Raw genomic sequence first — 26388 nt, 5'->3', positions numbered from 1 at the left:
GGACTGAAGGTAAGTACGATTTTTGTGGTCGGTGAAGATAAGGATGGGGTGAGCAGCGCCCTCCAGAAGATGTCTCCACTCCTCCAGGGCCAATTTGATAGCCAGTAGCTCCCGATCTCCAATGGAGTAATTGCGCTCAGCAGAGGAAAACAGTCTTGAATAGTAACCACATACAACTGCCTTTCCTTTGGAGCTCCTCTGGAACAGAAGTGTGCCTGCACCAACAGAGGAAGCGTCCACTTCTAGTGAGAACTGCCGAGATACGTCAGGGTGTTGGAGGATCGAAGCTGAAGTGAAGGCTTTCTTGAGGCTAATGAATGCGGACTCTGCCTCTGGAGTCCATACCTTGGCGTTCACACCCTTCTTGGTAAGGGTAGAGATGGGGGCCGTCAGAGAAGAAAAGTTCGGTATAAACTGCCGGTAGAAATTGGCGAAACCCAGGAACCGCTGTATGGCTCTTAGGCCTTGAGGACGTGGACATTCCAGGACAGACTTTAACTTCTCAGGGTCCATCTTAAGGCCTTGATCCGAGATGACGTAGCCCAGGAAGGGCAAAGACCTCTTTTCAAAGGTGCGTTTCTCTAACTTGGCATACAAGCGATTCTCTCTTAGTCGCAGAAGAACTTGACGAACATGCCTCCGATGGGTCATCAGATCTGGGGAGAAAATTAAAATATCATCGAGATAAACTACAACACAGACATAGAGGAGATCTCGGAAGATATCATTAACGAACTCCTGAAATACTGCGGGAGCGTTACACAGTCCGAAGTGCATCACTAGGTATTCGTAGTGCCCATCGCGGGTGTTAAATGCCGTCTTCCATTCGTCACCCCGGCGAATCCGGATTAGATTATAGGCCCCCACAGATCTAGCTTGGAAAAAATGTTGGCTCCTCGTATGCGATCAAACAGCTCGGAATTAAGTGGCAATGGGTATTTGTTCTTGACCGTGATCTGATTGAGACCACGGTAGTCAATGCAGGGTCGGAGAGATCCATCTTTCTTTTTAACGAAGAAGAAGCCTGCCCCGGCCGGGGAGGAAGATTTTTGAATAAAACCCCTCTGCAAGTTCTCCTTGATATAGGCTGACATCGATAAAGTCTCTGGCAAGGATAGAGGATATACTCGTCCACGGGGAAGAGAAGCATTGGGAACCAGTTCAATGGGACAGTCATAATTCCGATGTGGAGGCAACGTCTCAGCCTCTCGTTTGCAAAAGACATCCGCAAAACTGGCATACTGAGAAGGTAGATCGTAGAGTGACTGAGGCAGAGTGGGCACAACAGGACGAACTTGTGACAGGCAATGGCTATGGCATCTGGGACCCCATTGAAGAACTTCTCCAGAACTCCAGTCGAGTGTCGGGGCGTGTAGACGGAGCCATGGCAGACCTAGCAGGATAGGATTGATAGCCTTGGGTAGTACCAGGAAGGAGATCTGTTCCGAGTGAAGATCTCCGACCCGTAGTGTCAAGGGCTCAGTGATTAGCATGATCGGATCAGGCAACGGTAGACCATTCACAGAGGCTACTGCCAGGGGTCTCTCCAGACGGACTGTGGGTAGTTGAAATCGATCCACTAGATCCTGGTGGATAAAATTAGCAGCCGCTCCAGAGTCAAGATAGGCGGAGGAAGGATGTGATGTCTGTCCGGTGACGATGGCCACAGGTATCGATAATTTGGAAGAGGTTTTAACGTTTGGAGACGTTCCACCTAGAGTTGCCTCTCCGACCAACCCTTGGTACTGGCATTTCCCGCTTTCTGTGGGCATTGGCACACAAAATTACCCTTGAGGCCACAATACATACAAAGTCCAGAGGAGCGTCTGCGCTGCTTCTCCTGTTCAGATAACTGGACTCTGTCTACCTGCATGGGTTCCTCAGGTAGCGCACTAGCAGTGGACAATAGTGGTCTCTGGGCAGAGGGTGTTGGTCTGTGGGCCCGGCTCTCCTGACGAACCTCTTGAGAGCGCTCCCGGATTCTCATATCAACCCGGGTGGCTAACAGGATGAGGGCATCCAAGGTAGAAGGAAGGTCGCGGGCTGCCAGTTCGTCCTTGATGTGAGAGGACAGTCCCTGCCAGAAGGTCGCCACCCGTGCCTCATTGTTCCATGCCAGCTCGGCTGCTAGGGTACGGAAGGAGATCACATACTCCTCTACTGTGGAGCCTTCTTGCTTGAGGGTCAACAGAGTGGCTGCGGCAGAGGATGTTCGACCCGGCTCCTCAAACACGGAACGAAAGGACTGCAGGAACAAGGCAAGGTCCGAGGATACAGGTCCTTGTTGCTCCAAGATTGGGTTCGCCCATGCGAGGGCCTTGCCAGCGAGGAGGGAGATAATAAATGCCGCTTTGGCCTCCTCGGAGGGGAAGAGATGAGGCCGTAGCCTAAAATGCACCGTGCATTGATTGAGAAATCCTCTACATGCTCTGGGGTCACCGTTGTAGCGAGGAGGAAGAGGCAGAGGAACTGAGGATCCGGAACAAACAGGGGGAGCAACAGGCAGTGGCACGGCAACAGCTTCAGGGGGAAGAACTGGGGGTAGAATTCTCCGCCTCAAGAAGTTGATCCTGACGTGTGCGTAGGTCATGCATCTCTGTCTGAATCTTCTGTGCTGGGGTCTTGGGCTGGCCAGCGGGTTCCATGGCCTGAGCGTACTGTCACGGGCACAGGGTATGTGGACCCACTAGGCCGCTCCGCCATAGCGGGGATGCAGCTGACCAGGTCACAGTCTATGTGGATGTAAATGGCAGACAGTAATGCTTGGGTACCTGAAAATAGTCCGGACGGTGGCTGTGGCTTCAGCACGGATGGAGGCAGGTGCGGCAAGTGGCGCCAGACGTGGCGGGCAGTATCCAATGAAGCGGTAGATACTTGACGTGGCAGATGACACTTGACGTGGCATATGGCACTTGACGTGGCAGATGGCACTTGACGTGGCAGATGGCACTTGACGTGGGTAGGCACAGGAACAATACGGAATACAGGAACGGTAACAGGGCACGGGTAACAGCTGGAACGGGAGACACTAAGGGACCATTTGCGAGACAGACTGGGAAAGACTAACAACGCTCAGGCAAGGATTAGAAGGCCAGGGGCCTTCTTATAGACCAGAAAATCGTGGCAGTTGATTGTGATGACGATTTCCTAATTGCGCGCGCTGGCCCTTTAAGGCCGGGCACGAGCGTGCGCGCGCACCCTACGGGACCCAGCCGAACGGAGCGGAAGTGAGCTCTGGCATCTCCTAGGAGGGAGACGGAGGCCAGCGCTCACAGATCCATGGCTGCGGGCGTCGGGAGGTGAGTAAACCCGACGGCCCGCGGCCATGGGCGCTACAGTATTGCACTATTTCACACTTTTCGGCAGCAGAGAGATCCTTTTTCTTTCCCATATTGCTTGAAACCTGTGGCCTGCTTAATAATGTGCAACGTCCTTCTTAAGTAGTTTTCCTTTGATTGGGCACACCTGGCAAACTAATTATCACAGGTGTCTGAGATTGATTATAATGATCCAAAGAGCCCTAAGACACAATACCATCCATGAGTTTCATTGAAAAACTAATAATTAAATGTTTATGACACTTAAATCCAATGTGCATAATAATTTGGAACACGGTGTACATTGAGCAGTTTGTAATTCTGCTATAGACTTTGACTATTCATGAGGTCCAGGCATCCCCACGTTCTTGCTGTTGACGCCTTAGTAGAAAAATCTTGTGGATTCCTGGTCTATAGGGTCATGAGAGGGTAAGTTGTTCTTCTCTTCACTTTTATCAATAACTTCTAGGTTTTAGTTTTCTTTTACAAAGTGATATATTTTTTATTTAAAATAAATTTCTTAATGAAAATATTATTTGTGTTTCTACACAGAGGAGGAGAGCAATATATGCGGATAAATACAAACAGGTCACATTATCACTTACTCTGTTGTACTAATTTCGATGAATCTTCCAGCATTTTCAGGTCATCAATGATGCTGGGATTGTACTGATACAAAGTGACATAAACCTTCTCTTTGTCATCGTCATCCCAGTCCCTGATAATATCATACAGACGTCTCATCAGCAGGTCTTCAGACGTTAACATTCCTAAATGATCCCGCTCTTCTCCTGTCACCAGACCTTTACGGCACAGATCATTTATAACTGGACGCACAATTTTTATTCTTTTAATCAGATCCTGTTCGTGTCTGTCTAGAAAGTGATCTCCAGCTGTAGAGACAAGAAATACAAGATTCACACAGAAGGCTGAGGATAAACAATCTAATGTTTTACTTGATGCCATTTTATTGTAGATAATGTAAGTGATGTGAACGGAGAAGAACGAGCAGTCTACATATTATAAGGGTAACAGTTTGGGCTTTATTCACACCATTCTTCTCCATACAGTTGTCAGTATACATCTAAATATCAAAAAATATCCAGACATATACCGTACAGTACCTATAGATTTACATGAGGCAGACATGTGCCGAAGTGTGTTCTTTTATTGTACTGAAAATTGAAGGCTGATTTGTTTATCAACAGAAGCTCCTTTAACGACTTTGTCGGGGCTCAGGGGCTGGAAACGTCTAGGCCCGAGGAAGTGCGTCTGGACGTCGCTGCCCATAATGAGGTTTATGTTTGTTCTGAAGGTCCTTAATGGGCTCATTTAAAAATGAAAATGAAGGACAAGATTTGGAAGGATGAGTACATGGAAATCTTCTCTTTGCTTCCTTTGGAAAAATTTAACTTAGATAAAGTTAGATTGGACGACTCTAAAAAGGAGGATGAAGAAAAGCGGCGGTATCGGATGACACTGCGGACCATTTCTAATTGTCTCCAAACATTTGAGATTCTGGCTAGTGTTGTAGGTGAATGAGACCCCCCAACACTGTTTTTCACTGTTCTGCTACATGGATGCTATATTTGTAGCCTATAGGGTCTATGGTGGCATAGCATGGTTGAGATATGATGAGTAGTTCCTCCAATGTAAGGTGGTTCGCTCGTCATGTGGATGCGCATTATGGTAGCAGCTCGCGTAAGGCATCCCTTTCGTGGGGGGCCAGACGACTTGGTTCCGGCCAAATCCCCTCCAGTTCTGGTTCCTCGGTTCCCTCTCGACCAGGATGTTGTTGGCAATTCAATGAGGGTTAATGCCGTTTCGGAATTTCATGCTGGATCAAGCATGAATGTTCCTTGTGTGGGGGATCCCATAATCACTCCAGATGTTTTAAATGCGGAAGTCTTGTACCACTGACCCCGCGAAGAAAGGGGAAATCTCCAGTGAGAGTAGACAGGATTATCCCGTACCTAAATAGGTAACCTGATACGGTGGCAGCAAATCTTTTCCATGAGGGTTTCACCAGTGGCTCTAAAATCTCCTTTTCCTCTCATGTTTCGTTGCAGTGTCCCCATAGTTTAAGTTCAGCTAGGGAGCATCCAGAAATTGTTGCTGAAAGTTAGTCAAAGAAGTTGCCTTGGGTCGCATAGCAGGACCCTCTGATGACCCCCCTTGGTCGTATCTTCGGGTTTCTGCTCTGGGCGTGGTGCCGAAGAAAGAGCTGAATAAGTTGTGCCTCATACAGCACTTATCCTTCACAGTGGCTCAGTCGGTAAATGACGATATAGGGGATTAATTATTTGCAGTAACGTACGGTACTTTTGACAAGGCAATTGACTTGGTGTGTCAGAGTGGGTCTGGGGACCTCATGGTAAAAACGGATATTGAATCCGTATTCCGACTCCTACCGGTGCACCCAGATTCATTCCATCTGGTAGGTTGTAAATGGGAAGAGAAATACTTTGTGCATTGCTGTCGTCCTATGGGTTGTTCCCTATCCAGTTCCTACTTTGAAGCCTTTAGCACTTTTCTAGAATGGGTAGTCACTGTGGAGTCAGGTTTGAACTCCATTGTGCACTACCTGGATGATTTTTTGAGTATTGGCCCAGCTGATTCCCATGTTTGTTCAGTTTTACTGCATAAAGTAGAGCAGGTTACCGTTTTTTTTTGGGTAAAACCCCTGAAAACGGAGTGACCGACCACGGTCATTAGTTTTTGGGGAATTGATTTAGACTCTGTAGCAATGGAATGCAGATTACCAGAGGATAAATTAATAGATGTTAGATCTACCATAGACTCAGTAAGGTCGGCTAAGAAGGTTCGCTTACGCCCGCTGTAATCGTTGCTGGGTAAGCTAGTCTTCGCATGTAGAATTATCCCCATAGGCAGTGTTTTTTTGTCGACGGGAATAAAGAGCCGCTGCATTTTATTCACTTGTAGGCCGCTCATCGGGCCTATTTGTCTGTTTGGAAAGACTTCTTACAGCAGTATAATGGTAAATCTCTGTGGTTGGATGACTGGGTCGAGAATGTGGATTTAGAGTTTTTTACGGATGAGTCAGATTCGGTTGCTTTTGGTGCGTTTTTTCAAGGCCACTGAATGGCGGATGAATGGCCAGACCACTGCAAAGAAGCAGGGTTTACCCGTAATTTGGTCTTGTTAAAGTTTTTCCCTATATTGGTAGCAGTGGATGTTTGGTGTTTGCTAATAGGAGATTGGGTGTTCATTGTGACAATATGGAGGTGGTGCATTAACACCCTGACTGCATCTTTTCCCCCTGTCGTGAATGTTCTTCGGGCGCTTGTGTTGAAGTGTTTAATTTCCAATGTTTGGTTATGCACTCGTCATGTCCCAGGGATACAGAACAATATTGCTGACTCACTCTCTCGTTTTCAGTTGGACCAGTACCGAGGTTTGGCACCAGAGGCGGATCGGCTTCCAGCAGTATGTCTGGAATATCTGTGGGATCTCCCCTTCACTCAGCGTTGCGTTTTGTGAAGTTTCTGTTGCTGTGTTTCGGAAGGGATTGGCCCTTCTAGATTTTCAACCTCGTGACTTTGCTTCACATTCCTTCGGGATAGGTGCGGCAATGGAAGCGGCTAGATGAGGTATGCCTGAGCATGTGTTGAAACAGATAGGGCAGTGGGAATCCAGCAGGTATCTGTCGTATGTGGGACCTCCCTTGATCGTTTAACCATTACTTTGCTTTCTTTTATTCCTTTTCTTTTACGTTGTTTTTATTCTCTAATTAGCTCTTGGACCCTGTCTCGTGTGGATAATGGGTTACTCGTCTGTGCATTGGGGAGCGTTCAGAGCTAACGTGCAACAGAACGGACGACAACTCGGGTTCGTCCTCTCAGAGACCAATATCAGATCGCTAGAAATTAGAGGGATGCTGTGGAGCGGTTTGTTACCAGAACTCAATTTTTACGCCAGAATGGAACTCCCCCCCCCCCCCCCCCGACATCTTAGTTCTTAATTTGGGATGGAATGACTTAGGCATTTGGACATCCAGGGATTTAATCAGGGACATGAAATTTATCCCGTCTCCAATGGAGACAAGCTAGATCCGTGGGTTGATTAAACAGGGCCAGGGCTATGTTCAATAAAAAGTGGTCTCCAAATTTATTTCCAGAAATGGTGGTATTGTTCTCCGACACCCAGATTTGGAGTCTCCTAATCCGGTCTTACGGCATTTAGATGGGGTGCATCTGAACGATGTTGGTTGTGACTTATGGGCGTTAGGTGTCCAAGGTGGCATTGAATTGGCAGTGAAGGTGTGGCAGGACTCACATGAGTGAGAAGTCACACATGTTCATTGTGGCAGGTACAAGGTCTTTGAGGGCAGTTAGAATGCAGGTCCTTGGGGGACCATCATGGGAGTATGGGGGAGATTTAAGTGAAGGAGTGGGATTGATGGTTCCTGGCTTGGTTACAGTATCACTAGCATATTTGTCAACCCCCGAGCCGGCGTGGTGTGGCGGGAAAAAAACTATCTATATACTGTATAAAAGTTATGCCCCTCAAAGACCTTGGATCCTGTAAATTGATTTGCACTGTTTGGTATTTTTGTATATTGTATTTATTACGGAAATTAGTTATTTATTTATTTAAATTGTGGTATTTTCAATAATAGAGGCTGCCGTAGCCCACATATTCCACCCCACGCAATGTCTCGTGTAATTTGTTAGGGAAGGAGGGGTTAACGGAAAGAGTCAGTCTTGAGATGGTAAGTCTAGTTTTAGGGGTAAGTATTAGACTCTGTCTTTAATACACAGGTCAGGCAAACTGCACTTTGGTAGTCCGGGACACTCTCTTCGCTACTATGTGATTGTCTACTTCTGTTCATATAAGCAGCACTAGATATCACGTGAGCAGCGCTAGTCTATCGGATAGCAGGGGAGAGTGTCTCAGACTACTAGACACAGTGTGCATTGGGTAGTCTGTAAACTGCGGCAGCCATCTTGAAAGAAAGAAGAGGGGTCCAGGAATCGGCAGCTCAAAGATACAAAAAGCAAAACAGAAGACACCAGGTAAATAAACTCGACATTCCTCAGCCAATGTTTCATTTTCAGCTAGAAATGAATAGTTGCTTTAAGGGTCAGTTCACACAATGTTTTTTGGCACTGGTTTTGATGGGGAAATTGTTTCGGAATAAGCGCCAAGAAGCACCCCAACTCAACCCCCATAATTTTTTTCTTATTCCCGGGCAACTTTTTGCCGCTTGCCGAAAAAAACCAAAGCTCCATGCACTATCTTCGAGCGGTTTCTGCCTGTTATCTGCCATTGAAGTAAATGGAAGGCAGAAAAAACATGCCGCGCTCGTTTGGGGCATTTTTTGCTGCAGTTTTTGCATTAGCTTCAACGACTTATAAAAATGGGGGAAAAAGACACTTTGGAAAACGTGAAAAAAAAACGTCAGACAACGCTGGCAATTCAAAACCTGCCTCAATATTCCTGAATTTACCATAAAGGATGTAGAACCGCCGTTCAGCTGTGGTCCCATCTAAAAATAACTCCCTAAATGCCACTCTGCTTCTGCCACTAGTTAAAGTAGCACTGTGCCCGGGGAGTCCTTGGCGAGCGGAGGAGCTCCCTCTGAACTAATGCTGAAGCAGGGAGCTGACGGTTCCTTGCTTCAGCATTGGTTTCAACTGTATTTGCGACCTACAGTTGACAGTGGGACATACCCCCGGCCGCCTGGGACAGCGGGACAACACCCAGAATCCAGGACTGTCCCGCTGAATCTGGGACGGTTGGGAGGTATGACCTAAGGGGCTCAATGTCCTATTGTTCTAACCCAAGGGGCCTCAATGAAATTTTCCCCTCAAGGTGCTCTGACAGCCATAACAATATTTTATTTTTACGTACATATGAGGTCTTATTTTTTTTCTTTTGCAGGACAAGTTATATTATTTAATAGCACTATTTTGGGGTACATGTATCTTAGCATTATTTATTTAATTTATTTTGGTGGGTACTAACCCCTTGGAGAAGAAGCAATTTTAGGATCTTCATTTTTAGTTTTCCCTCCGCGCCTTCCAAAAGTCATAACTTTTTTATTCTTCCATCGATATTACCACATAGGGGGTTGTTTATTGCAGGACGAGTTGTCATTTTTACGACATCATTTATTATATCATATAATGTATAGTAAAAACTGCAAAATAATTATTTGTGGGGTTCAATAGGCAAAACACAGTGTGACCGCTTGGGTTTTATGGGTTTCGTATTTACTGCGGTCATCGTGCGGTAAAAACTACATGTTAACTTTGTTCTACGGGTTGATACAATTACAATTATAACAAATTTATATTTTTTTATGTTTTACCACTTTTACAAAGAAAAAATATTTGTTAACAAAATGTTTTGTGTCGCCATATTCTGTGAGCCATAACTTTTTATAGTTTATTTTTTGGCAGGGCAAGCTTTAGTTTTTATTGGTACCATTATGGGGTACATGCGACTTTTTGATCAATTGTTTGGTGGAGCTAAGTGGACCAAAAAACAACAATTCTGGCGGTTTTAATTATTTTTTCATTGCGTTTACCGTGCCCCTTCTTCTATCATCCAAGATGGTCACAGCGCTTCTCAGACTACTTAATGCACACTCCACTTTGGTTGTCTGACACACTCTCCCCTGTTATCTGATTGGCTAGTTCTGGTCATGTAAGCAGCGCTAGAAAACACTTACATGACAAGAACTAGCATAGGAGAGTGTCTCAGGCTATTAGAGCGCAGTGTGCATTCGGTAGTCTGTAAACCGCGGAAGCCATCTTGAATGACAGAAGAGGGGGCCTGGGAATCTGTGGCTCAAAGGCACCAAAAGCAAAACGGAGGACACTAGATAAATAAACTCAACATTTCCCAGCAAACGTTACATTATCAGCTAAAAGTGGAGTGTCACTTTAACCCCTTCAGGACTGAGCCTGTTTTGGCTTTGAGGACGAAGCCGATTTTCTCAAATCTGACATGTGTCACTTTATGTAGTAATAACCTGGGAATGCTTTTACCTAGCCAAGTGATTCTGAGATTGTTTTCTCGTGACATATTGTACTTTAAGATCGTAAAAAAAAATTGTCGATAAATTTAATATTTATGTGTGAAAAACACAGAAACTTCGAGAAAATCTGCAAAAATTTGCATTTTTCTAAAATTAAATGTATCTGCTTGTAAAACAGACACTAATACCACACAAAACTTACTATTTCATATGTCTACTTTATATTTGCATCATTTTTTGAACATTCTTTTCTTTTTCTAGGACGTTACAAGGCTTAGAACTTTAGCAACAATTTCTCATATTTTCAAGAAAATTTCAAAAGCCCATTTTTTCAGGGACCAGTTCAGTTCTGAAGCAGCTTTGAGGGCCTTATATATTAAAAAGAACCCATAACTCACTCCATTTTGAAAACTCCACCCCTCAAAGTATTCAAAACAGCATTCAGAAAGTGTTTTAACCCTTTAGGCGTTTCTCAGGAATTAAAGCAAAGTAGAGGTGAAATTTACAAATTTCATTTATTTTTGCTAAAATTCATTTGTAATACAGTTTTTCTGTAACACAGAAGGTTTTACACGAGAAATCCAACTCAATAAATATTGCCCAGATTCTGCAGTTTTTATAAATATCCCACATGTGGCCCTAGTGTGCTACTTTACTGAAGCACCGGCCTCAGAAGCAAAGGAACACCTAGAGGATTTTGGGGCCTCCTTTTTCTTTAATATATTTTAGACACCATGTCAAGTTTGAAGAGGTCTTGTGGTGCCAAAACAGTAAAAAAATAATAAGTGTCCCCATTTTGGAAACTACACCCCTCAATGAATTTATCTAGGGGTATAGTTAGCATTTTGACCCCACAGTTTTTATGCTAAATGTATTTTAATTAGTCTGTGAAGATGAAAATCTACTTTTTTTCTGAAAAAACATATACATTTTTAATTTTTACAAGGCATAAAGGAGAAATAACACCCCAGAATTTTTAAAGCAATTTATCCCGATTATTACCATATGTGGTAATAAACTGCTATTTGAACCCACAGCGGGGCTTAGAAGGGAAGGAGCGCTATTTGACTTTTGGAGCAAAGATTTTGCTGGAATGTTTTTTGGGTGTCATGTCGCATTTGCAAAGCCCCTGAGAGACCAAAACAGTGAAAATACCACAAAAGTGACCGCATTTAGGAAACTACACCACTTAAGGAATCTATCTAGGGGTATAGTGAGCATTTAGACCCCACAGGTCTTTTAAAGAATTTTTTAAAATTATGCCGTGAAAATGAATATCAACATTACTCCCACTAAAATGTTGATTTTTTGAATTTTCACAAATAATAAAGGAGGAAAAAGCACCCCAACATTTGTAAAGCAATTTCTCCTGAGTACGGCAGAATACCCCAAAAATGCTTTTTTATTAGAAATTAATTAACCCTTTCTGTACTGATCCATTTTTTGCATTTTTATTTTTGTTTTTCACTCCCTGCATTCCAAGAGCCATAACGTTTTTAATTTTCCGTCAATAAAGTTTTGTGAGGACTCATTTTTTGCGGGACCTATGGTAGTTTTTATTGGTACCATTTTTTGGTACATACAACTTTTTGAACACTTTTTATTAACATTTCTTTTAGAGCTGAGGTGATCAAAAAACAGCAATTTTGGCGCTTTAAATTCTGTATTATTTACAGCGTTCACCGTGTGAGTTAAATAATGGTATAGTGTAATAGTTCGGACTTTTACGGATGCAGCGATACCAATTTTGTGTATTTTTTTTTATTTTTCACATTGCTTTAGTGAAACAATTGTGAAAAAATATTTATTTCATTTTATTAGTCCCCCCTAGGGGACTTGAACCAGCGATCATTAGATCACTGGTACAATACACAGCAATACTAATGTATTGCAGTATATTGTCATTATTACAAGCTCCTGTAACAGCGCAATCGCTGTTCCTATCCGTTAGTCCCGGTTGTCAGCTGTAATACACAGCTGACACCCGCAATGTGTGGCACAGGCTCAGTGCGTAAGCCCGCTCCATACAACCCCACCCCCTCCCCCCCCCCGCACACAACAACATGCTATTAAGTCGTAGTGCATGAAGGGGTTAATGTGCAAGGGTGTTGCGGAGTGAAAATTAACATTTTCCACTGATATGCCATTTGAGTGCACAATATGTTGTGCACAGTTTGTGTCACTGAAGACACATACCTCATCAAATATTAATCGGGTTCTCCCGGGTATAGAGATGCCAGATCTGTGGGCGTAAACTGCTGTTTGGGCACGCTGTAGGGCTCAGAAAGGAGGGAGCGCCATTTGGCTTTTGGAGCGCAGATTTTGCTTGGTAGTAGTTCTGTTTGGCGTTTTGCTGGTATTTCAGTTTATAATGTGGGGGCAAATGTAAGCTGTGTGGAGAACATCAGTGGTATAATAAGAGGGTATAATAATGTGGTAAATAAATAATAATCCGCAGATATGTGGCCGGTGTCGCACTGATAAATGTGCCCGATCTTATCCTCTTTTGGACACTCTGCACATTTTGCATCGCCATATTCTGAGAGCCAGAGCTTCTTTATTTCTTCTTCACCGGAGCCGTGGGAGGGCTTATTTGTTGCAGGAAAATCTGTACTTTTCATTGGTACCATATTAGGGTACATGTAATTTTTTTTTTCATCTGTTTTTATTACATTTTTTGCAAGCAAGCTGACCAAAAACCAGCAATTCTAACAATGGTTTTTATTCTTTTTTTTTTTATGGTGTTCATCCTGCGCTATAAATGACAATTTTACTTTATTCTGCGGGTCGATACGATAACGGCGATACCATGTATATAGTTTTTTTTTACGTTTTGTAGCGTTTGGGCAATAAAATCACTTTTTTTATAAAATAATTTATTTTTTGTGTCACCATATTCTAAGAGCCATAACTTTTTAATTTTCAGTCAAAAAAGCTGTGTAAAGGCTAGTATTTTGCCGGACGGGTTGCAGTTGTTATTATTATTTTGGCGTGAATGCGACTTTTTGATCACTTTTTATTGTATATTTTGGGAGCGGTGGTGACCAAAAAATAGTGATTCTTGCATTCTTTTTTACTTATTTTTTTGGGGTGTTCACCGTGCAGGAAAAATAACATTATAGTTTTATAGTTGGGGTCAGTACAAACGCGGTGATACCAAATATATGTACTTTTTAACGTGTTCATTTTTTCCTATAATAAAACATTTACTATAGGAGAAAAAGCATTTTTTTGTTGATGTAACTTATCACTTTTATTTTTAAACTTTTATAAAACATTTTTATTATTTTTTTTTAACTTTTTTTACTTGTCCCACTAGGGGACACTTAGACTTGCAGCTCTGATCGTTGCTGGAACACATTACACTACGTAGTGTAATGTATTCTGTCATTGTGACGTGACAGTCACTCTGACAGGAAGCCTCGGAGAACCAGCAGTGGCTGGTCCTCATAGGATTCTGTACATGACAGCCCGGGAGCCATTGTCTGTCTGGCGTCCGGTTACCATGGGTACCATCGACAGCCCCCGTGATTTCACGTGGGGGCTGCTGATCTCCGCTAAACTCCTTATATGCGTTGATCGCAATCGACCGCCTTATCGAAGGGGTTAACTGCCGAAATCAGCGGCGATGGGCTGCTGATCGGCGACAGGGAAATCAAGGCAGACACCCTGCAAAGTTAACCGCCGCTGCAGTGTAGCACCGCGTGGCGGTTAACTGTCAAATTACAGGCGTAACTGCATGTCGAGATGCGCGAAGTTACTGTTCATCTTGATGTGCAGTTACTTCAAGGTGCGAGAAGGGGTTAAAGGATAGAAGATCGTGGTCCCCCCCAGATCATGTCACACTTGATAAATCCGCTGTTGGACACTTTACAATGAATAGTTATGTGGATGTGATAAATGTTTTCGGTAACAATGTCTGATCTTTATGTATATACAGGGGAGCGATATATGGAGAATGTACACGGGTCACATTTATACTTACAGAAACTGTATCCCAAAGAAGAAATTACAGCTGTAGAGGCAAGAAATACAAGAATCACACAGAGGGAAGAGGAACAACAATCTAACGTTTCACGTGACGCCATTATAGAGCGGATGATGTCAGTGATGTCGGGGGAGAAGGACGATCAGTCTACATATGATGAGGGGAACAGATCATTGTGTCTGACAATGACAGATCAGCCATATTGAATGACAGAAGTGGGGGCCCGGGAATTGGTGGCTCAAAGGCATAAAAAGCAAAACGGAGGACACCCGACAAATAAACTAGACATTTCCCAGCAAACGTTAAATTTTCAGCTGGAATTAAGTAGTCGCTTTATGCGTCGGTTCACACTGCATTTTTTTGGAACTGATTTTGATGTGGAAACTGTGTCGTAATCAGCACCAAGAAGCACCCCAAATCGACCCCCATTCATTTCAATTTGAGGCAGAGATTTTTTTTCAGGGCAACTTTTGGACGCTTGCGGAAAAAAAAAGCGCCATGCACTATCTTCAAACGGTTTCAGCCACTTACCTGCCATTGAAATCATTGGCAGGCAGAAAAAACCTGCGGCGCTCGTTTGGAGCATTTTTTGCCGGTGTTTTTTACATTTTCTTCAATTGCTTATAAAAATGTGTGCAAAAGACATCGCAGAAAATGTGAAGAAAAAGACCATCAAACAACGCTGGAAATTCAAAATCTGTCTCAAAATTCCTGAACCTACCATACAGTATAGGAGACTGAGTTCAGCTGTGGTCCCACCTAAAAATAAATCCCTAAATGACACTCGGCTTCTGCCACCAGTTTGGTCACGTTCCACTACTCTCATCATTGATTGCCGTGTATGCAAGTTACTGAATGTTCTCTTAAAGTCACATAACAAGTATAAATTATCATAAATATTTTTCCTAGGGAGAACAAGTGTCCGGATCCCGGGAGTGATCTCTGCCGGCCAAACATCCTCTGCACATGCGCAGGGTCTAAGGGCCTTTTACACGGGCCAATTATCGGGCAAACAAGCGTTAATAGAAAGCTCGTTCCCGACCATCTCCCTGTGTAAACGCTCGTTCATCTGCTGATCGTATCATTTATGTAGCAGAAAATATTATCTTATCGGCAGCAAATCTCCCTGTGTAATCAAGAAGACGCACCCCCCATCATGATAATAATGTATGGGGACCAGTGATCGGAGTAACCAGTGCTCGTCTTCATACATAGATCCTTGTGTAAGGAACAAACGAGCGACGATCCATGAACTGTCTGGTTGATCAGTGCTCGTTTTCAGGGTCCACGTCGGGCCGTATAAGACCACCCTAAGGGGCTCATTGTCCTATTGTTCTAACCGAAGGGGCCGCAATGAAATGTTTCCCTCAGGGTGCTCTGACAGCCATAATAATATTTTCTTTTTACGTACATATGAGGTTTTGTTTTTTTATTTTGCAGGACAAGTTATATTATTTAATAGCACCATTTTGGGGTACATGTGTCTTAGCATTATTTTTTAATTTATATCGGTGGGTTTTAACCCCTTGGAGAAGCAGTAATTTTAGGATCTTCATTCTTGTTTTTCCCTCCGCGCCTTCCAAAAGTCAGACCTTTTTTATTTTTCCATCAATATTGCCACATAGGGGGTTGTTTATTGCAGGACGAGTTGTCCTTTTTGCGACATCATTTATTATATCATATAATGTATAGTAAAAACTGCAAAAAAAAATATTTGTGGGGTTCAATAGGCAAAGCACAGTGGGACCGCTTGGGTTTTATGGCTTTCGTATTTACGGCGGTCATCATGCGGTAAAAACTACAAGTTAACTTTGTTGTACGGTTTGATACAATTACAATTCTACCAAATGTATGTTTTACCACTTTTACAAAGAAAAAACTATTTGTTAACAAAATGTTTTGTGTCACCGTATTCTGTGAGCCATAACTTTTTAACTGGTTCCCGACCGCTGGCTGTGTTTTTACGGCCAGCGGTCAGGGTCCTTAAAACCCGAGCCATAGACTTTTTACGGCTCGGGTTTTAACTTGCTGCCCACGCGATCGGGCAGCTGAATGTCGGGTCTCCGGCTGACAGTGACTGCCAGGGACCCTGAGGAGAGGATAGAAGCAGCTTTCATTGCTTCTGTCTTCTCTGATGTCTTTTTAGACAGCGCTCAATGAATGCTGTGTATAGGAATAGAGACAGCAGCAGCAGCGCTATCTCTATTCCTCCAGGTGATCATGTGACTGGTCACATGATCGCCGGGTGCCGTTACTGACAGACTGCTGTTGGGTCTAACTAGACAAAGCACAGCCCTATTAGTGACAATAGTCACTATGAGAGGGCTGATTTCCCCTGTAACGTTCCCCCCTGCCAATCATCTTTGTAACGCAAGCGCTGACCCAATTACCCTAATATAGACATGTAATATATTAACATTTATGGTAGACAATGTCGATCACAAATTGGGTCTATTTTAGGGTAAAACTATGTTATTACCAAAAACAAATAGCTGAAACTTAAAACAGCTTATTTTTTTACTATTATTTTCAAACTTTACGAATAAAAATTCTAAAATAGCAAAAAAGGTGTGTATAAAAATGATAAAAAAAGAAACCTGCATTATCTACGGAAAAAAAACGTCACAAAAATCACGTAGTTAGCCCAACAAATAAAAAAGTTATAGCCATTAATTAACATGTGCTAAAAGGGGCTAAACAGTGTCTGGTCCTGAATGATCAAAATAGCCCGGTCCTGAACTTTTTATAGCATATTTTTTGGCAGGGCAAGCTTTAGTTTTTATTGGTACCATTATGGGGTACATGCAACTTTTTGATCAATTGTTTGGGGAGCTAAGTTGAACAAAAAACAGCAATTCTGGTGGTTTTAATTATTTTTTCATTGCGTTTACTGTGCCCCCTCTTCTATAATCCAGCGCTTCTCAGACTACTTAATGCACACTGCGCTTTGGTTGTCTGACACACTCTCCCCTGTTATCTGATTGGCTAGTTCTGGTCATGTAAGCAGCGCTAGAAACCACGTGAGCAGCGCTTACATGACCATAACTAGCAGGGGAGAGTGTCTCAGACTATTAGAGCGCAGTGTGCATTGGGTAGTCTGTAAACCACGGCAGCCAGCTTGAATGACAAAAGAGGGGGCCTGGGAAACTGTGGCTCAAAGGCACCAAAAGCAAAACCGAGGGCACCAGATTAATAAACTCAACATTTCCCAGCAAACGTTACATTATCAGCTAAAAGCGGAGTGTCACTTTAACCCCTTCAGCACTGAGCCTGTTTTGGCCTTCAGGACGAAGCCGATTTTCTCAAATCTGACATGTTTTACCTTATGTGTAAAGGATCTGCCAGACACAACTTCTGTGGATACGCCCATAGGTAATCAGTCTGCACCTGCTTCTATGTCTGTGAGACTGACTCCATCTTCCACCACCCAGGATGGCAGGCTTAGGAGTGGGAGAGCCTATCACAGCCTGGCCAGACGGAGCTAGCTCCCGCCCTCTGTCTATTTATACCTGCCTTTCCTGTTCCTCCTTTGCTTGTGATTCTTCTCTGTTGGTTTCCTGGCCCTGCTGCAGCTTCTTGAACTACTGATCCTCTGCTTGTGATTGACCTTGGCTTTTCTGACCACTCTTCTGCTCTGCGTTTTTGTACCTCGCTCATCTCCTGGTTTGACTCGGCTCGTTCACCTCGCTTGTTGCTCACGGTGTTCCCGTGGGCAACTTCCCCATTTCCCTGACTTCTTTGTACCCTTGTCTGTTTGTCTGTCGTGCACCTATTGAGTGTAGGGACCGTCGCCCAGTTGTAACCCGTCGCCTAGGGCGGGTCGTTGCAAGTAGGCAGGGACTGAGTGGCGGGTAGATTAGGGCTCACTTGTCTGTTTCCCTACCCCGACATTACATTATGTAGTAATAACCTGGGAATGCTTTTACCTATCCAAGAGATTCTGAGATTGTTTTCTTGTGACATATTGTACTTTATGTTCGTAAAAAAATGTTGTCGATAAATTTAATATTTATGTGTGAAATACACCGAAATTTTGAGAACATTTGCAAAAATTAGCATTGCCTGGTGTCGCACTGATAAATGGTGCTTTTGGACACTCTACAAATTTTGCATCGCCATATTCTGAGGGCCAGAACTTCTTTATTTCTTCTTCACCGGAGCAGTGTGAGGGCTTATTTGTTGCGGGGCAATCTGTAGTTATCATTGGTACCATTTTGGGGTACATGCGTGTTTTTTTTATCAAGCAAGCTGACCAAAAACCAGCAATTCTGACAATGTTTTTTATTCTTTTTTTAGGGCGTTTACCCTCCACTATAAATGACAATATTACTTTATTATGCGGGTCGATACGATTATGGCGATACCATGTATATAGATTTTTGTTTTAAGTTTTGCAGCGTTTGCGCAATAAAATCACTTTTTTTTTAAAATAATTAATTTTTTTTGTCACCATATTCTGAGAGCCTTAACTTTTTTATCTTTATGTCAAAAACACTGTGTAAGGGCTTGTTATTTGCGGGATGGGTTGTAGTTTTTATTGGTACTAATTTGGCATGTATGCGACTTTTTGATCACTTTTCATTGTATATTTTGTGTACTTTTAAACGTATTCATTTTTTCCCTATAATAAAAGACTTATTATAGGGAAAAAAATGTTGTTGATGTAACTAATCACTTTTATTTTTAAACTTTTATAAAACATTTTTATTATTTTTTTTTAACTTTTTTTACTTGTCCCACTAGGGGACACTTAGACTTGCAGCTCTGATCGTTGCTGGAACACATTACACTACCTACGTAGTGTAATGTATTCTGTCATTGTGACGTGACAGACACTCTGAGAGGAAGCCTCGGAGAACCAGCAGTGGCTGGTCCTCATAGGCTTCTGTATATGGCAGCCCGGAAGCCATTGTCTGTCTGGCGTCTGGTTGCCATGGGTACCATCGCCAGCCCCCATGATTTCACGTGGGGGCTGCTGATCTCCGCTAAACTCCGTAAATGCATCGATCGCAATCGACTGCCACATCAAAGGGGTTAACTGCCGAAATCAGCGGCGATGAACGGTTAACTGTCAAATTACAGACATAACCGCAAAGTTACTGTTCATCTTGATGTGCAGTTACGTCAAGGTGCGGGAAGGGTTTAAAGGATAGAAAACCGTGGTCACCCCAGATCATCTCGCACTTGACAAATCCACTGTTGGCCACTTTACAATGAATAGTTATCTGGATGTGATAAATGTTTTCTGTAACAATGTCTGATCTTTATGTATATACAGGGGAGCGATATATGGAACATGTACACGGGTCACATTTATACTTACGGCATGATAAATATTCATCATCAAGAACTCCAGCTGTAGAGACAAGACATACAAGAATCACACAGAGGGAAGAGGAACAACAATCTAACGTTTCACGTGACGCCATTGTAGAGTGGATGATGTCAGTGATGTCGGGGGAGAAGGACGATCAGTCTACATATGATGAGGGGAACAGATCATTGTGTCTGACAATGACAGATCAGCCATATTGAATGACAGAAGAGGGGCCCGGGAATCGGTGGCTCAAAGGCACAAAAAGAAAAACGGAGGACACCAGACAAATAAACTCGACATTTCCCAGCAAACGTTATATTTTCAGTTGGAATTGAATAGTCGCTTTAAGCGTCAGTTCACACAGCATTTTTTTGGAACTGATTTTGGTGTGGAAACTGTGTCGGAATCAGCACCAAGAACCGCCGCTAATTTACCCCCATTCATTTCAATGTGAGGCAGAGTTTTTTTTTCAGGGCAACTTTTGGAAGCTTGCGGAAAAAAAAAGTGCCATGCACTATCTTCAAACGGTTTCAGCCTCTTACCTGCCATTGAAATCATTGGAAGGCAGAAAAAACCTGCGGAGCTTGTTTGGAGCATTTTTTTGCCGGCGTTTTTTACATTTTCTTTAATGGCTTAGAAAAACGTGGGCAAAAGACACTGCAGGAAATGTGAAGAAAAAAGTGGCAAACAACGCTGGGAATTCAAAATCTGCCTCAAAATTCCTGAACTTACCATACAGGATAGGAGACTGAGTTCAGCTGTGGTCCCACCTAAAAATAAATCCCTAAATGCCACTCGGCTTCTACCACCAGTTAGGACACGTTCCACTACTCTCATCATTGATTGCCGTGTATGCAAGTTACTGAATGTTCTCTTAAAGTCACATAACAAGTATAAATTATCATAAATATTCTTACTGGGAGAACAAGTCATGTGTCCGGATCCCGGGAGTGATCTCTGCCGGCCAAACATCCTCTGCACATGCGCAGGGTCTAAGGGCCTTTTACACGGGCCAATTATCGGGCAACAAGCGTTAATAGAAAGCTCGTTCCCGACCATCTCCCTGTGTAAGCGCTCGATCATCGGGTGATTGTATTGTTTATGCAACAGAAAATATTATATTATCAGCAGCAAATCTCCCTGTGTAATCAAGAAGACGCGCTCCCGACATGATAATAATGTATGGGGACCAGTGATCGGAGTAACGAGCGCTCATCTTCATACATAGCTCCTTGTGAAAGAAATAAACGAGCGACGATCCATGAACTGTCTGGTTGATCGCTGCTCGTTTACAGGGTCCGCGTCGGGCCAAGTAAGACCACCCTAAGGGGCTCATTGTCCTATTGTTCTAACCCAAAGGGCCGCAATGAAATGTTTCCCTCACGGTGCTCTAACAGCCATAACAATATTTTCTTTTTACTACATATGAGGCTTTTTCCTTTTACAGGACGAGTTATATTATTTAATAGCACCATTTTGTGGTTCATGTATCTTAGCATTTTTCATTTTTTTTTCATTTAGTTCGGAGGGTATTAATGTATGGAGAATATACACGGGTCACATTTATACTTAAAGTTAAGTATTAACCCCTTGGAGAAGCAGTAATTTTAGGATTTTCATTTTTGGTTTTTCCTCCACGCCTTCTAAAAGTCAGAACTTTTTAATTTTCCATCGATACAGCTACATAAGGGGTTGTTTTTTTCAGGATGAGTTGTCGTTTTTACAGCATAATTTATCATATCTTATAATGTATAGGGAAACTGCAAAAAAAATATTTGTGGGGTTAAATAGGAAATAAACAGTGTTTGCGCCTGTGATTTTTTGGGTTTCGTATTTACGGCAATCGTCGTGCGGTAAAAACGACATGTTAACTTTGTTCTACGGTTTGATACAATTAAAGAGATAACAAATTTATATATTATTTATGTTTTACTACTTTTACAGAGAAAAAAAAACTATTAATAAAAAAAAACATAGTTTTGTGTTGCCATATTCTGGGAGCCGTAACTTTTTATGGTTTATTTTTTCGCGGGTCAAGCTTTAGTTTTTATTTTTACCATTATGGTGTACATACAACTTTATGATAACTTTTTAATCAATTTTTGAGGGAGCTAAGGTGACCAAAAATCATCAAGTTTGGTGGTTTTCTTTTTTTTTTTTTTATTGCGTGTACCGTGCCCCCTCTTCTGTCATCCAAGATGGAGGCAGCGCTTCTCAGACTACTTAATGCACACTGAGCTTTGATAGTCTGGGAAACTCTCCCCTGTTATCTGATTGGCTAGTTCTATTCATGTAAGCAGCGCTAGATATCACGTGAGCAGCGCTGTCTATCGGATTACAGCGGAGAGTGTCTCGGACTACTAGAGCACAGTGTGAATTGGGCAGTCTCTAAACTGTGGCAGCCATCTTGAATGACAGAAGAGGGGGCCCGGGAATCTGCGGCTCAAAGGCAGCAAAAGTAAAACAGAGAACACCAGGTTAATAAACTCAACATTTCCCATCAAAAGTTACATTTTCAGCTAAAACCGGAGTGTCACTTTAAAGGATAGAAGACCGTGGTCCCCCCAGATCATCTCACACTTGATAAATCGGCTGTTGGACACTTTACAATGAATAGTTATGTAGATGTGATAAATGTTTTCTGTAACAATGTCTGATCTTTATGTATATACGAGGGAGCGATATATGGAGAATATACACTGGTCACATTTATACTTAAAGGATGATTCAGGTTCTGTGTTGTGTGGCTCATTCGTACCATAGTCTTCATCTTTATATTCATCTGTAGAGACAAGAAATACAAGAATCACACAGAGGGAAGAGGAACAATCTAACATTTTACATGACGCCATTGTAGAGCGGATGATGTCAGTGATGTCGGGGGAGAAGGACGATCACTCTACATATGATGAGGGGAACAGATTATTGTGTCTGACAATGTCTACATGAAATATAACAATGTGAGGAAGATGGAAAACGGTCACTGACTCCGATGTTATCTACTGATAGGTAAGTACATTACATGTGACTAGTCAGGGGAAGCCGCCATAACAGGGGGGACTGTCAGTCACTGGGTGGGGGGGACAGAGTTAGTCCGGGAGACAGAATATAAATATATAATCTACATTTTGTGATATTATTAGCAGATCAAATCTATCATATGACAGGAAGATATTAATATAAACAGAATTATTATGTTTAAAAAAAAACAGTTGCTAGGCATTTACTGCATAGCAACCATAGTCTCGGATATGAAAAATGTCCGTCTTTCATGTCTGAGGTGCATCTGTGATCTGCGCTGCGAGACGCGTTATCACTAGAGTCTATCGAGGGATGCGTGAAGCGTGAAAAAATAGGACATGTCCTATTTTCTCACGAACCCTTCACACGGTCTGTTGAAACAACGGCCGTGTGAACGACCCCATTGAATTACATAGGTCGGTGTGACGGCCATTGTTTCAACTGCCATCACATGGACATATTAGAAGTTCGTCTGAAAAAAGCCTTAATGATTGTGTATCAGGTAACGTGTCTCTAGCGACCAGTCCGTCTCAGATTACTCAGTTAGGACATCTTAAATGGAATGTATCGTGTATTCATTTTAGTTTTGATAATTTAATGTAAGTCTGAAGAAGGAACACAATGGGCAGATTTACTATTTAACACAAGTCGTGCCACAAATTTATTAGACTGCAGGGAACTGAACGGCTGGCCACTTACGACATGTCCTTGGCACCATTTTTTATTAATAAATAACGACACCGTCGCCATTTTAACTTTAGTGGGTGGTGGTCGGCTTCACATTTATTTATAACCTTTTGCAGTAGCCAGATAGATTACTAATGAAGTTGATCAACCCATAGCCGTTCGCCCATCGGCAAGAGACGCCCAATGGTTCAACCAGTACGATAAAAATCGCCAGCTGTGACTTCAAACAAACAAACAAACACATCTCCACACGTGCAAAACAGGGTGAGAGGACGGGACACAAATATTTGGTCACATGATCCTGGGACCACCAATCCCGATGGTCCGCACCCCTTAAAGAGTAACTACACTTTCATTAAACTTTTGATATGTCATAGAGACATATCAAAAGTTTGGATCGATGGGGTTCCGGGTGCTGAGACCCCCACTGTTGTTGAAATGAAGGTGCAAAATCGCTCAGCTGCGTGATTTGTTTCTTTGTCTGTGATCAGTGCTCCTCATCAGGCTGAAGACAGCTCTCATAAAACGTCCATGTGAGCCGTCTTCAGCTTGACAGGCAGCACTGATCACAGTCGAAAGAGCAAAGCGCTCAGCGCCATAACGTTTTCATTTTTCTGTCGATATAGTACTGTGAGGTCTTGATTTTTGCGGGTCGAGTTGTAGTTGTTTGTAGCACCATTTATTGTGCTTATAATGTACTGGGAAATCTAAAAAAATATATTTGTGGGGTAGAAAACGAAAAAAACAGCGATTCCTTAATTGTTTTTTGCGCTTAGTTTTCACATAATTCACTGTGAAATTAAAACATTTTAAGTTTATTCTGCTGGTCAATATGATTATGGCGATACCAAATATATATAGTTTTTTCTATGTTTTACTACTTTTACAAGGAAAAAACTAAGTGTAAAAAATAACATTTATTTTGTGTAGCCAAATTCTGAGAGCCATAACTTTTAGATTTTTTTTCGTCGATTAAGTGGTATGAGGGCTTATTTTTTGCGGGACAAGCTGTAGTTTTTAACGCTTCCATTTAGGAGTACATGCAAGGTTTTGATCACTTTTTATTCCATTTTTTGTGGGAGATGACCAAAAAATAGCCATTCTGGCGTTTACAGGGGGTTTTTTTTACGGCTTACACCGTGCGGGTTAAATAATGATATATTGTAATAGTTGAGACTTTTACGGATGTGGCAATAAAAATTATGTTTATTTAGTTATTTTTTTACAATGCTCTAGGGGAAAAATGGGAAAAAAATTTTTTTTTTAACTTCTAGTATGTTTTTTACAAATTTTAACTTTTTTTATTAGTTCCCCTAGGGGACTAAAACCAGCGATCTTTATATTGCAATACTAATGTATTGCAGTATATTGAGATTCTGACAGGCTTCTATTAATTAAGGAGGACAAAGATGGTAGACCTGGGGGCTTTCATTATGCCCCCAGGCTGCCATAGCAACCATCGCCACCCCGTGATTGCATTGGGGGGAGCGATGAGCTGCTAGAGTGGTTCACCCCCTTTTTCTGAAGATTTAAATGCTGCGGTCGCTATTGACCGCGGCATTCAACGGGTTAAAATGTGGGATCGCGCTCGAGCGCGATCCCGCTCGTTACTGTGAAGTGTCGGCTGTAACATACAGCTGACACCCGCATCGTATGGAGCGGGTTCACTCCGTGAGCCCGTTCCATACTTCCCCTACCCGGCTATGACCTAGCCATACGTCAAATGTCGGGAAGGGCTTAAAAGGGTTTTCCAACCAATAAAAATGAATGGCCTATACTCAGGATGGGCCGTCAATAGTTGATGGGTCGGGGTCCGAATCCCGGGTCCCTCGCTGATCAGATGTATGAAGGGACTGCAGGGTTCATACGACTGCTGCTTCCCCTTCATTTCTTCTTACTCTCTGTGAATCTTCGACAAGCTAATTCTCAGGTATTGCAACCTTTTCTCCCCTTCACTTCACTGATGGGACCCGACCCATCAGCTATTGCTGGGCTATCCTGAGGATAGACCATCGATTTTTATTGGCTGGAAAACCCCTTTTAACCACCTAACTCTTCCCACATATGAAATATAGTCTGCCCCTATAACATTAACCCCTTCTAAACCTGTCCCTGCAGTCAGGGAGTACCACTGTTTTATTCACATTTTGCACAATGCTTAACAAGGGGACGTGGCTTAGCAGCAAAAGGGATGTAACCTAGCGAAAGGCTGAGTTGTTTAACATACCCCGGCGTGTGCCAAAAATTGTGTCAAGTTTTTGGTAAAAAAAACTGTCGGGAACTGAACCAACCAACCAACCAACCACACACTTTACTCCAAATACATTACTACCCTCCATGCCTATTAAACATACACAGTACCCCTATGACCTAAACTACCCCCACACTGTACTCCAGAGATACATTACTACTCTCCATGCCACTTATACATACACTTTACCCGTATGTCCTAAACTACCCCCACACTGTACTCCAGAGAGACATTACTTTCCGCCGTGCCACTTATACATACACAGTACCCCTGTGTCCTAAACTACCCCATACTGTATTCCAGAGAGACATTACAGTCCTCCATTCCACTTATACATACACAGTACCCATATGTCCTAAATAACCTACATACTGTACTCCAGAGAGACATTACTACCCTCCATGTCACTTATACATACACAGAACCACTATGTCCTAAACTACCCCTACTCCAGAGAGACATTACTATCCTCCATGCCCATCTCTTCAGAAAGCCCAGCACCCAATTGAAATAAATATACAGTATATATACCTCCCGCTTCCCACCTTGGAAATTTTTGCACTAGGACCATCTACAGATGTGTCTTCAAGAGATGAGTGAACTTCCTGAATGCCGTAAAGACAAAATTGACAAAAAAAACATCAGAATAGCTGTTTTTTGGTCACCTTAGATCTAAAAAAAATGTAGTAAACCGTTATGAAAAAAATTGTATGTACCAAAGTATGGTTTCAATAAAAAGTACCGCTCGTCCTGCAAAAAATTAGCCCTCATATCTATCTATCTATCTATCTATCTATCTAT

This window comes from Rhinoderma darwinii, chromosome 3 (genome assembly GCF_050947455.1).
Source record: "Rhinoderma darwinii isolate aRhiDar2 chromosome 3, aRhiDar2.hap1, whole genome shotgun sequence".
In the NCBI taxonomy this organism is placed as follows: domain Eukaryota; kingdom Metazoa; phylum Chordata; class Amphibia; order Anura; family Rhinodermatidae; genus Rhinoderma; species Rhinoderma darwinii.
This window is presented reverse-complemented; position numbering follows the sequence as displayed.